Below are 14,212 nucleotides of genomic sequence, written 5' to 3'. Positions count from 1 at the left end.
GCTCCCTTGCTTGCTTGGTCAAAAAGGGCGTATGCATTTTCTCCTGAATATATTCAGGAGAAAACTCATACGCCCTTTTTGTCCAACTGCATCATTGTCGAAGTTGTGCCCCTCTTCCTGTGCTTTACAGGCGATTCCTACGTACCTCTTGAAATCTGTTTCCTGATATTCTGCATCAATTTCACGTCCGCCTCATTGCTTTCCGTCAACAGATTTTTGGACGATAGTTGTCCTTTATTACTCTGCCAGTTTGTGAATTGCTGTGCCCCCGAGCTCCAGTTTTCAACTCGTTTTTTGTGAGCTGAACGCAAGTCCAAAATTTTGGTTCAGGACCTATACTCATTCCCGATGGGTGGCTGAGAATTTGGTTAATTCTTCTTCCTGCCGGGAAATTAGAGTGACATGTGCCCGCCTAAATGCCTAACAGCTACTCTCTCATTGGTTCTCCTATTCCCTTCCATCCTCTGCCAAATTGGCAACCTGTGTGTACCAGGAGGTTAAAGGGGCTGTCTCTCCAAGTTGGCAGATTGATAGTAAAGCAGTTGTAAAGTTAAACCGGAGCACCGCGAGAGGGACTCTTCGTGGAGTTTTAGAAACCTTTCGTATTCACAGTGTGTCCATTCTCTAGGTTTCCCGTACATGTTATAGCTGTAGTAATATTCCCTTCAACCTGGAGTGTTGGGACAGATGGCATGGGGGCCTTGCATTATTGCATTAAAGGGTCTGCATTTGCTCACCCAATCTCACCAATCCTCTTGGTCCCAAGTGTCCAGCCTTATGCCACATCCAGCTGTCATTGTAGATAGGGCCATTCCAGGTTTCATCAGAGACCCTGAAGGAATTGTTAAGAATTTCCCTGTTTTTTTGTTTTGTGTTTGAAATTCCTTTTTATAGTGGGTTTGAGCTGATTCTCACTGCCATATATAAGCCAGTCTAGACACACTTGATTCCCTTATGGAGACATATCAATACATAGGTTTTAAGATTCTTACTAGTCAGATCTATTCTTCTGCGGGAAATATGGGGTTTGAGTCCCTTTCACTGAGGAAGGTGTAGGTCTTGTCTATTCCATAGTTGGTTTATGGAACGGTACCTGTGCTTATATCAAACTTTGGTTTTATGCATCACCCCACCTCTCCTTCCCCCTTAAGCAGGCATAAGAGTGTTTTCTAAATGTGAGACTCTGCTCTCTTTCCTAACTCAGTTCATGTGTAGCCATGTTTACAGGAACTTCATAAGTGATATCTTATGATAAGTTTCTTTTTCTGTGTGACTTATTTCACTTAGAATCATCGTACCTGAATCCACTCACTTTGCTGCTACTGGTCTTATGACATTGATTTCATGGCTGAGGGATATTCCATCATACGTAAGTACCACTATTTTTTGAACCATTTTTACATTTCCTGGGATATTTAAGGTGTACCGAAGTTGAGGTTCTTGTAAGCAGTGCAGCCCTAAATTTGGGGGTGGCTCTGTCTTATTGATTTTCAGTTTTCCCAAGGTATATTCCCTAGACTGGAAGTGCCCTTGGCTCTGTAGCTCTGTTGTTTACTTGTTTTAGGGAACACAATGCACTCCTGCAGTGAGGCAGTTGGCAATTTACATCCCGCCCATCATCAAAACAAGTCTACCGGTTCTCCAGGGCCTGTCTTGCCTTTCTGTTTTTTACACATTTTGTGGATGTCCCTTTGGACCGGTGGGAATTGATACTTCTTTGTAGTGCAGATTTGCATTGCCCGCTTGCTTGCTTGGCCAAAAAGTGCGTATGCGTTTTCTCCTGAATATATTCAGGAGAAAACACATACACCCTGTTTGGGCAAGTACATCATTTTCGAAGTTGTGCCCCTCTTCCTGTGCTTTTCAGGCGATTCCTATGTACCTTTTGAAATCTGTTTCTTGCTATTCTGCTTAGATTTCAAGTCGGCCTCGTTGCCTTCCCTCAACAGATTTTTGGACGATCGTTGTCCTTTCTTACTCTGCCATTTTGTGTAATGCTGTGCCCCTGAGCTACATTTTTCAACTCATTTTTTTGTGAACTGAACGCAAGCCCAAAATTTTGGTTCAGGACGTATACTGGTTCCCGGTGGGTGGCTGAGACTTTGGTTAATTCTTCTTCCTGCTGGGAAATTAGAGTGACATGTGACCGTCCAAATGCCTAACAGCTACTCTCTCATTGGTTCTCCCTCTTCCCTTCCATCCTCTGCCAAATTGGCAACCTGTGCGAACCAGGAGGTTAAAGGAACTGTCTCTCCAAGTTGGGAGATTGATAGCAAATCAGTCGGAAAGTCAAACCGGAGCACCACGAGAGGGACTATTCTTTGAGTTTTAGAAACCTTTCGTATTCAAAGTGTGTCCATTCTCTAGGTTTCCCGGACATGTTATAGCTGTAGTAATATTACCTTCAACCTGGAGAGTTGGGACCCATGGAATGGCGGCCACGCATTATTGCTTTAAAGGGTCTGCATTTGCTCACCCAATCTCACCAATCCTCTCAGTCCCAAGTGTCCAGCCTTATGCCACATCTAGCTGTCATTGTAGATAGGGTCATTCCACGTTTCATCAGAGACCCTGAAGGAATTGTAAAGAATTTCCCTGTTTTTTTGTTTTGTGTTTGAAATTCCTTTTTATAGTGGGTTTGAGCTGATTCTCGTTGCCATGTTTATGCCAGTCTAGACACACTTGATTCCCTTACGGTGACATATCAATACATAGGTTTTAAGATTCTTACTAGTCAGATCAATTCCTCTGCGGGAAATATGTGTTTTTGAGTCCCTTTCACTAAGGAAGGTGTACGTCTTGTCTCTTCCACAGTTGGTTTTTGGAACAGTATCTGTGCTTATATCAAACTCTGATTTTATGCATCACCCCACCTCTCCTTCCCCCTTAAGCAGGCATAAGAGTGTTTTGTAAATGTGAGACTCTGTTCTCTTTCCTAACTCAGTTCATGTGTAGCCATGTTTACAGGATCTTCATAAGTGATATCTTATGATAAGTTTCTTTTTCTGTGTGACTTATTTCACTTAGAATCATCGTACCTGAATCCACTCACTTTGCTGCTACTGATCTTATGACATTGATTTCATGGCTGAGGGGTATTCCATCATACGTAATTACCACAATGTTTTGAACCATTTTTATATTTCCTGGGCATTTTAAGGTGTACCCAAGTTGAGGTTCTTGTAAGCAGTGCAGCCCTAAATTTGCGGGTGGCTCTGTCTTATTGATTTTCAGTTTTCCCAAGGTATGTTCCCTAGACTGGAAGTGCCCTTGGCTCTGTAGCTCTGTTGTTTACTTGTTTTAGGGAACACAATGCACTCCTGCAGTGAGGCAGTTGGCAATTTACATCCCGCCCATCATCATAACAAGGCTACCTGTTCTGCAGGGCCTGTCTTGCCTTTTAGGTTTTTACCCATTTTGTGGATGTCACATTTGACCGGTGGGAAGTGATACTTCTTTGTAGTGCAGATTTTCATTTCCCGCTTGCTTGCTTGGCCAAACAGGGCTTATGCGTTTTCTCCTGAATATATTCAGGAGAAAACGCATAAGCCCTGTTTGGCCAAGTGCATCATTGTCAAAGTTGTGCCCCTCTTCCTGTGCTTTACAGGAGATTCCTACGTACCTCTTGAAATCTGTTTCCTGCTATTCTGCCTAGCTTTCAAGTCGGCCCCGTTGCCTTCCCTCAAAAGATTTTTGGACGATAGTTATCCTTTATTACTCTGCCAGTTTGTGTATTGCTGTGCCCCTCAGCTCCATTTTTCAACTCGTTTTTTGTGAGCTGAACGCAAGTCCAAAATTTTGGTTCAGGACGTATACTGGTTCCCCATGGGTGGCTGAGACTTTGGTTAATTCTTCTTCCTGCCAGGAAATTAGAGTGACATGTGCCCGTCCAAATGCCTAACAGCTACTGTCTCATTGGTTCTCCTATTCCCTTCCATCCTCTGCCAAATTGGCAACCTGTGTGAACCAGGAGGTTAAAGGGGCTGTCTCTCCAAGTTGGCAGATTGATAGTAAAGCAGTTGTAAAGTTAAACCGGAGCACCGCGAAGGGACTCTTCGTGGAGTTTTAGAAACCTTTCGTATTCACAGTGTGTCCATTCTCTAGGTTTCCCGTACATGTTACAGATGTAGTAAAATTCCCTTCAACCTGGAGAGTTGGGAGAGATTGCATGGGTGCCATGCATTACTGCATTAAAGGGTCTGCATTTGCTCACCCAATCTCACCAATCCTCTCGGTCCCAAGTGTCCAGCCTTATGCCACATCCAGCTGTCACTGTAGATAGGGTCATTCCAGGTTTCATCAGAGACCCTGAAGGAATTGTAAAGAATTTCCCTGTTTTTTGTTTTGTGTTTGAAATTCCTTTTTATAGTGGGTTTGAGCTGATTCTCGCTGCCATGTTTATGCCAGTCTAGACACACGTGACTCACTTACGGAGACATATCAATACATAGGTTTTAAGATTCTTACTAGTCAGATCAATTCCTCTGCGGGAAATATGGGGTTTTGAGTCCGTTTCACTGAGGAAGGTGTAGGTCTTGTCTATTCCATAGTTGGGTTTTGGAACGGTACCTGTGCTTATATCAAACTCTGGTTTTATGCATCACCCCACCTCTCCTTCCCCCTTAAGCAGGCATAAGAGTGTTTTCTAAATGTGAGACTCTGCTCTCTTTCCCAACTCAGTTCATGTGTAGCCATGTTTACAGGATCTTCATAAGTGATATCTTAAGATAAGTTTCTTTTTCTGTGTGACTTATTTCACTTAGAATCATCGTACCTGAATCCACTCACTTTGCTGCTACTGATCTTATGACATTGATTTCATGGCTGAGCGGTATTCCATCATACGTAAGTACCACAATTTTTGGAACCATTTTTATATTTCCTGGGATATTTAAGGTGTACCCGAGTTGAGGTTCATGTAAGCAGTGCAGCCCTAAATTTGGGGGTGGCTCTGTCTTATTGATTTTCAGTTTTCCCAAGGTATGTTCCCTAGACTGGAAGTGCCCTTGGCTCTGTAGCTCTGTTGTTTACTTGTTTTAGGGAACACAATGCACTCCTGCAGTGAGGCAGTTGGCAATTTACATCCCGCCCATCATCAAAACAAGGCTACCGATTCTCCAGGGCCTGTCTTGCCTTTCTGTTTTTTACACATTTTGTGGATGTCCCTTTGGACCGGTGGGAATTGATACTTCTTTGTAGTGCAGATTTGCATTGCCCGCTTGCTTGCTTGGCCAAAAAGTGCGTATGCGTTTTCTCCTGAATATATTCAGGAGAAAACGCATACACCCTGTTTGGGCAAGTACATCATTTTCGAAGTTGTGCCCCTCTTCCTGTGCTTTTCAGGCGATTCCTATGTACCTTTTGAAATCTGTTTCTTGCTATTCTGCCTAGATTTCAAGTCGGCCTCGTTGCCTTCCCTCAACAGATTTTTGGACGATCGTTGTCCTTTCTTACTCTGCCATTTTGTGTAATGCTGTGCCCCTGAGCTACATTTTTCAACTCATTTTTTTTGTGAACTGAACGCAAGCCCAAAATTTTGGTTCAGGACGTATACTGGTTCCCGGTGGGTGGCTGAGACTTTGGTTAATTCTTCTTCCTGCTGGGAAATTAGAGTGACATGTGCCCGTCCAAATGCCTAACAGCTACTCTCTCATTGGTTCTCCCTCTTCCCTTCCATCCTCTGCCAATTTGGCAACATGTGCGAACCACGAGGTTAAAGGGGCTGTCTCTCCAAGTAGGGAGATTGATAGTAAAGCAGTTGGAAAGGCAAACCGGAGCACCACGAGAGGGACTATTCGTTTAGTTTTAGAAACCTTTCGAATTCACAGTGTGTCCATTCTCTAGGTTTCCCGTACATGTTATAGCTGTAGTAATATTCCCTTCAACCTGGAGAGTTGGGAACCAAGGAATGGGGGCCATGAATTATTGCTTTAAAGGGTCTGCATTTGCTCACCCAATCTCACCAATCCTCTCAGTCCCAAGTGTCCAGCCTTATGCCACATCCAGCTGTCATTGTAGATAGGGTCATTCCAGGTTTCATCAGAGACCCTGAAGGAATTGTAAAGAATTTCCCTGTTTTTTTGTTTTGTTTTTGAAATTCCTTTTTATAGTGGTTTGAGCTGATTTTCGCTGCCATGTTTATGCCAGTCTAGACACACTTGATTCCCTTACGGAGACATATCAATACATAGGTTTTAATATTCTTACTAGTCAGATCTATTCCTCTGCGGGAAATATGCGGTTTTGAATCCCTTTCACCGAGGAAGGTGTAGGTCTTTTCTATTCCATAGTTGGTTTTTGGAACAGTAACTGTGCTTATATCAAACTCTGGTTTTATGCATCACCAGACCTCTCCTTCCCCCTTAAGCAGTCATAAGAGTGTTTTCTAAATGTGAGACTCTGTTCTCTTTCCTAACTCAGTTCATGTGTAGCCATGTTTACAGGATCTTCATAAGTGATATCTTATGAAAAGTTTCTTTTTCTGTGTGACTTATTTCACTTAGAATCATCGTACCTGAATCCACTCACTTTGCTGCTACTGGTCTTATGACATTGATTTCATGGCTGAGCGATATTCCATCGTATGTAAGTACCACAATTTTTCGAACCATTTTTATATTTCCAGGGATATTTAAGGTGTACCCAAGTTGAGGTTCTTGTAAGCAGCACAGCCCTAAATTTGGGGGTGGCTCTGACTTATTGATTTCCAGTTTTCCCAAGGTATATTCCCTAGACTGGAAGTGTCCTTGGCTCTGTAGCTCTGTTGTTTACTTGTTTTAGGGAACACAATGCACTCCTCCAGTGAGGCAGTGGGTAATTTACATCCCGCCCATCAGCATAACAAGGCTACATGTTCTCCAGGGCCTGTCTTGCCTTGCTGGTTTTTACACATTTTGGGGATGTCCCTTTGGACAGGTGGGAAGTGATACATCTTTGTAGTGCAGATTTGCATTGCGCGCATGCTTGCTTCGCCAAACAGGGCATATGCGTTTTCTCCTGAATATATTCACGAGAAAAAGCATACACCCTCTTTGGCCAAGTGCATCATTGTCGAAGTTGTGCCCCTCTTCCTGTGCTTTACAGGCGATTCCTATATACCTCTTGAAATCTGTTTCCTGCTCTTCTGCCTCGATTTCAAGTCGTGCTCGTTGCCTTCCCTCAAGAGATTTTTTGATGATAGTGGTCCTTTATTACACTGCCTGTTTGTGAATTGCTGTGCCCCTGAGCTCCATTTTTCAACTCGTTTTTTGTGAGCTGAACGCAAGTCCAAAATTTTGGTTCAGGACGTATACTGCTTCCCGGTGGGTGGCTGAGACTTTGTTTAATTCTTCTTCCTGCAGGGAATTTAGAGTGACATGTGCCGTCCAAATGTCTAACAGCTACTGTCTCATTGGTTCTCCCTCTTCCCTTCCATCCTCTGCCAAATTGGCAAACTGTGCGAACCAGGAGGTTAAAGGGACTGTCTCTCCAAATTGGGAGATTGATAGTAAAGCAGTTGGAAAGTCAAACCGGAGCACCACAAGTGGGACTATTCGTTTAGTTTTAGAAACCTTTTGTATTCACAGGTTGTTCATTCTCTAGGTTTCCCGTACATGTTATAGCTGTAGTAATATTCCCTTCAACGAGGAGAGTTGGGAGCAATGGAATGGGGGCCATGCATTATTGCTTGAAAGGGTCTGCATTTGCTCACCCAACCTCATCAATCCTCTCAGTCCCAAGTGTCCAGCCTTATGCCACATCCAGGTGTCATTGTAGATAGGGTCATTCCAGTTTTCATCAGAGACCCTGAAGGAAATGTAAAAAATTACCCTGTTTTTATGTTTTGTTTTTGGAATTCCTTTTTATAGTGGGTTTGAGCTGATTCTCACTGCCATGTTTATGCCTGTCTAGACACACTTGATTCCCTTATGGAGACATATAAATACATAGGTTTTAAGATTCTTACTAGTCAGATCAATTCCTCTGCGGGAAATATGGGGTTTGGATTCCCTTTCACTGAGGAAGGTGTAGGTCTTGTCTATTCCATAGTTGGTTTTTGGAACGGTACCTGTGCTTATATCAAACTCTGATTTTATCATCACCCCACCTCTCCTTCCACCTTAAGCAGGCATAAGAGTGTTTTCTAAATGTGCGACTCTGTTCTCTTTCCTAACTCAGTTCATGTGTAGCCATGTTTACAGGATCTTCATAAGTGATATCTTATGATAAGTTTCTTTTTCTGTGTGACTTATTTCACTTAGAATCATCGTACCTGAATCCACTCGCTTTGCTGCTACTGGTCTTATGACATTGATTTCATGGCTGAGGGATATTCCATCGTACGTAAGTACCACAATTTTTTGAATCATTTTTATATTTCCTGGGATTTTTAAGGTGTACCCGAGTTGAGGTTCTTGTAAGCAGTGCAGCCCTAAAATTGGGGGTGGCTCTGTCTTATTGATTTTCAGTTTTCCCAAAGTATATTCCATACACTGGAATTGCCCTTGGCTCTGTAGCTCTGTTGTTTACTTGTTTTAGGGAACACAATGCACACCTCCAGTGAGGCAGTGGGCAATTTAATTCCCGCCCATCATTATAACAAGGCTACCTGTTCTCCAGGGCCTGTCTTGCCTTTCTAGTGTTTACCCATTTTGTGGATTTCGCTTTGGACTGGTGGGAAGTGATACTTCTTGGTAGTGCAGATTTGCATTTCCCCCTTGCTTGCTTGGCCAAAAAGGGTGTATGCGTTTTTTCATGAATATATTCAGGAGAAAACGCATACGCCCTTTTGCGCCAAGTGCATCATTGTCGAATTTGTGCCCCTCTTCCTGTGCTTTACAGGCGATTCCTATGTACCTCTTGAAATCTGTTTCCTACTATTCTGCCTAGCTTTCAAGTCGGCCTCGTTGCCTTCCCTGAGCAGATTTTTGGACGATAGTTGTCCTTTATTACTCTGCCAGTTTGTGAATTGCTGTGCCCCTGTGCTCCATTTTTCAACTCGTTTTTTGTGAGCTGAACGCAAGTCCAAAATTTTGCTTCAGGACGTATACTACTTCCCCTTGGGTGTCTGAGGCTTTGGTTATATCTTCTTCCTGTCGGGAAATTAGAGTGACATGAGCCGGTCCAAATGCCTAACAGCTACTCTCTCATTTGTTCTCCCTCTTCCCTTCCATCCTCTGCCAAATTGGCAACCTGTGCGAACAAGGAGGTTAAAGGGGCTGTCTCTCCAAGTTGGGAGATTGATAGTAAAGCAGTTGGAAAGTCAAACCGGAGCACCACGAGAGGGACTACTCGTTGAGTTTTAGAAACATTTTGTATTCACAGTGTGTCCATTCTCTAGGTTTTCCGTACATGTTATAGCTGTAGTAATATTCCCTACCACCTGTATAGTTGGGACCCATGGAATGGGTGCCATGCATTATTGCTTTAAAGGGTCTGCATTTGCTCAACCAATCTCACCAATCCTCTCAGTCCCAAGTGTCCAGCCTTATGCCACATCCAGCTCTCATTGTAGATAGGGTCATTCCAGGTTTCATCAGATACCCTGAAGGAATTGTAAAGAATTTCCCTGTTTTTTTTTTTGTTTTGTTTTTGAAATTCCTTTTTATAGTGGGTTTGAGCTGATTCTCGCTGCCATGTTTATGCCCGTCTAGACACACTTGATTCCCTTATGGAGACATATCAATACATAGGATTTAAGATTCTTACTAGTCAGATCTATTCCTCTGCGGGAAATATGGGTTTTTGAGTCCATTTCACTGCGCAAGGTGTAGGTCTTGTCTATTCCATAGTTGGTTTTTGGAACGGTACCTGTGCTTATATCAAACTCTGGTTGAATGCATCACCCCACCTCTCCTTCCCCCTTAAGCAGGCATAAGAGTGTTTTCTAAATGTGAGACTCTGTTCTCTTTCCTAACTCAGTTCATGTGTAGCCATGTTTACAGGATCTTCATAAGTGATATCTTATGATAAGTTTCTTTTTCTGTGTGACTTATTTCACTTAGAATCATGGTACCTGAATCCACTCACTTTGCTGCTACTGGTCTTATGACATTGATTTCATGGCTGAGGGATATTCCATCGTACGTAATTACCACAATTTTTTGAACCATTTTTATATTTCCTGGGATATTTAAGGTGTACCCAAGTTGAGGTTCTTGTAAGCAGTGCAGCACTAAATTTGGGGGTGGCTCTGTCTTATTGATTTTCAGTTTTCACAAGGTATATTCCCTAGACTGGAAGTGCCCTTGGCTCTGTAGATCTGTTGTTTACTTGTTTTAGGGAACACAATGCACTCCTCCAGTGAGGCAGTTGGCAGTTTACATCCCGCCCATCAGCATAACAAGGCCCCCTGTTCTCCAGGGCCTGTCATCCCTTTCTAGTTTTTACACATTTTATGGATGTCCCTTTGGACCAGTGGGAAGTGAAACTTCTTTGTAGTGCAGATTAGCATTGCCCGCTTGCTTGTTTGGCCAAAAGGGCGTATGCGTTTTCTCCTGAATATATTCAGGAGAAAACGCATACGCCCTTTTTGACCAAGTGCTTCATTGGCGAAGTTTTGCCCCTCTTCCTGTGCTTTACAGGTGATTCCTAAGTAACTCTTGAAATCTGTTTCCTGCTATTCGGCCTTGCTTTCAAGTCCGCCTCGGTGCCTTCCTTCAACAGATTTTTGGATGCTAGTTGTCTTTTATACTCTGCCAGTTTGTGAATTGCTGTGCCCCTGAGGTCCAGTTTTCAACTCGTTTTTTGTGAGCTGAACGCAAGTCCAAAATATTGCTTCACGACCTATGCTGGTACATAGTGCGTGGCTGAGACTTTGGTTAATTCTGCTTCCGGCCGGGAAATTAGAGTGATATGTGCCCGTCCAAATGCCTAACAGCTACTCTCTCATTGGTTCTCCCTCTTCCCTTTCATCCTCTGCCAATTTGGCAACCTGTGAGAAGCAGGAGGTTAAAGGGGCAGTCTCTCCAAGTTGGGAGATTGACAGTAATGCAGTTGGAAATTTAACCACAGCACCAGGAGAGGGACTATTCGTTGAGTTTTAGAAACCTTTCGTATTCACAGTGTGTCCATTCTCTAGGTTTCCCGTACATGTTATACCTGTAGTAATATTGCTTTCAACCAGCAGAGTTGGGACCAATGGAATGGTTGCCACTCATTATTGCTTTAAAGGATCTGCATTTGCTCACCCAATCTCACCAATCCTCTTGGTCCCAAGTGTCCAGCCTTATGCCACATCCAGCTGTCATTGTAGATAGGGTCATTCCCGGTTTCATCAGAGACCCTGAAGGAATTGTAAGAAATTTCCCTTTTATTTGTTTTTTTTTTTTGAAATTCCTTTTTATAGTGGGTTTGAGCTGATTCTCACTGCCATGTTTATGCCAGTCTAGACACACTTGTTTCCCTTATGGAGACATATCAATACATAGGTATTAAGATTCTTACTAGTATGATACATTACTCTGTGGTGAATATTAGGTGTTGAGTCCCTTTCACTGAGGAAGGAGTAGGTCTTTTCTATTCCATATTTGGTTTTTGGAACGGTACATGTACTAATATCAAACTCTGGTTTCATGCATCACCCCACCTCTCCTTCCCCCTTAAGAAGGCATAAGGGTGTTTTCTAAATGTGAGACTCTCGTTTCTTTCCTAACTCAGTTCATGTGTAGCCATGTTTACAGGATCTTCATAAGTGATATCTTATGATAAGTTTCTTTTTCTGTGTGACTTATTTCACTTAGAATTATCATACCTGAATCCACTCATTTTGCTGCTACTGGCCTTATGACATTGATTTTATGGCTCAGGGATATTCTATCATACGTAAGTACCACAATTTCCTGAACCATTTTTGTCTTTCCTGGGATATTTAAGGTGTACCCAAGTTGAGGTTTTTGTAAGCAGTGCAGCCCTGAATTTTTCTGTGGATCTGTCTTATTGAGTTTCAGTTTTCCCAAGGTATATTCCCTAGATTGGAAGTTCCCTTGGCTCCGTAGCTTTGTTTTTTACTTGTTTTAGGGAACACAATGCACTCCTCCAGAGAGGCAGTTGGCAATTTACATCCCGCCCATCAGCCTAACAAGGCTCCCTGTTCTCCAGGGCCTGTCTTGCCTTTCTGGTTTTTACACATTTTGCGGATGTCCTGTTTGACCGGTGGGAAGTGATACTTCATTGTAGTGCAGATTTGCATTGCCCCCTTGCTTGCTTGTCTGAAAAGGGCATATGCGTTTTCTCCTGAATATATTCACGTGAAATCCCATATGCCCTTTATGGCCATTTCCATAATTTTCGAAGTTGTGATGCTTTTCCTGTGTTTAAAGTTGATTCCAATGGACCTCTTGAAATCTGTTTCATGCCATTCTGCCTCATTTTCACTTCTGCCTCGTGGCTTTCCATCAACAGATTTTTGGAAGAGAGTTGTCCTTTATAACTCTGCAGGTTAGTGAATTGCTGTGGCCCTGAGCTCCATTTTTCAACTTGCATTTTTGTTAGCTGACCGCAGATCCACAATTTTGCTTCTGGAACTATACTGGTTCTGGGGGGGCAGGCTGTGACTTTGGTTAATTCCTCTTCGTGACGGGAAATTAGAGTGACATGTGGCCATCCAAATGCCTACAGCTACTCTCTCTTTGGTTCTCTCTCTTCCCTTATATCCTCTGCAGAATTTGCCAACTGTGTGAACCATGAGGTTATAGGGGCTGACTCTCCAAGTTGTGAGAGTGATAGAAAAGCAGTTGGAATGTCAAACTGGAGCACAAGGAGAGAAAAAAGTAGTAGAGTTTTAGAAACCTTTCACCATAAGTCGGTTTCCATTCTCTAGGTTCCCATACATGTTATAACTGTAGTGATATTCCCTTCTACCTGGAGAGATGGGAACCATGGAATGGGTGGCAGGCATTATTGCTTTAAAGGATCGGCATTTTTTCACCCAATCTCACCAATCCTCTCAGTCCCAAGTGACCAGCCTTATGCCACAGCCAGCTGTCATTGTAGATAGGGTCATTCCAGGTTTTATCAGAACCCCTGAAGGTATTGTGTAAGAATTTTACTGTTTTTATCTTTTGTTTTGAAATTCATTTTTATAGTGTGTTTGAGCTGATTCTCACTGCCATGTTTATGTCGTTCTAGACACACTTCATTCCCTTATGGAGACATATCAATACATAGGTTTTAAAATTCTTACTAGTCAGATATATTTCTCTGCGGGGAATAGGGATGTTGAGTTCCGTTCACTGAGGAAGGAGTAGGGCTTGTCTCTTCTCTTTTTGGATTATGGAACATTACCTGTGCTAATATCAAACTTCTGTTTTGTGCATCTCCCCACCTCTCTTTCCCCTTAAGCAAGCGTTAGAGTGTTTTCTAAATCTGAGACTCTGTTCTCTTCCCTAATTCATTTCATATGTAGCCATGTTTACATTCCCTTCATAAGTGATATCTTATGTCAGAATGCACTATGGCTCTTGTCATAATAATGCTCCATGACCCCTGTCATCACAATGCTCCATGCCCTGGTTATCACAATTCTCCATGTCCCTTGTCATCACAATTCTCCACGTCCTTGACATCACAATGCTACATGACACTTCTCATCACAATGTTTCATGCTCTTGTCATCACAATTCTCCATGTACTTGACATTGCAATGCTCCATGCACTTGTCATCACAATGCTCCATGCACTTGTCATCACAATTCTCAATACACATGTCATCACAATGCTCCCTGACACTTGTCGTCAGAATGCTCCTTGAACCCTGTCACGAAAAGGCTCCATGCATTTTCATCACAATGCCCCATGCCATTTTCATCACAATGCTCCATGCCATTGTCATCAAAATACTCCACAAGCTTGTCATCAGAATGCTCCATGACCCATGCCATCACAATTCTCCATGCACTTGTCAGCACAATGCTCCCTGAACCTTGTCATCACAATGCTCCAAGCCATTGTCATCACAGTGCTCCATTAACTTTGTCATCAGAATCCTCCAGGACACTTGGCATCACAATGCTCCATTCCATTGTCATCACAATGGGCCATTACATATGTCATCACAATGCTCCCTGACACCTCTCTTCACAATACTGCATGACCTCGTCATCAAAATGCTCCATGACCCCTGACATCACAGTGTTCCATAACAACTGTCATCAAAATGTTCCATAAAACTTTTCATTAAATTGCTCCATGACCCTGTCATCAGGATGCTCCCTGCCCTTCTCATTACAATGCA

This window comes from Mesoplodon densirostris, unplaced genomic scaffold (assembly GCF_025265405.1).
Source record: "Mesoplodon densirostris isolate mMesDen1 unplaced genomic scaffold, mMesDen1 primary haplotype scaffold_44, whole genome shotgun sequence".
NCBI classification, from domain to species: Eukaryota; Metazoa; Chordata; class Mammalia; order Artiodactyla; family Ziphiidae; genus Mesoplodon; species Mesoplodon densirostris.
Note: the sequence above shows the minus strand (reverse complement) of the source record.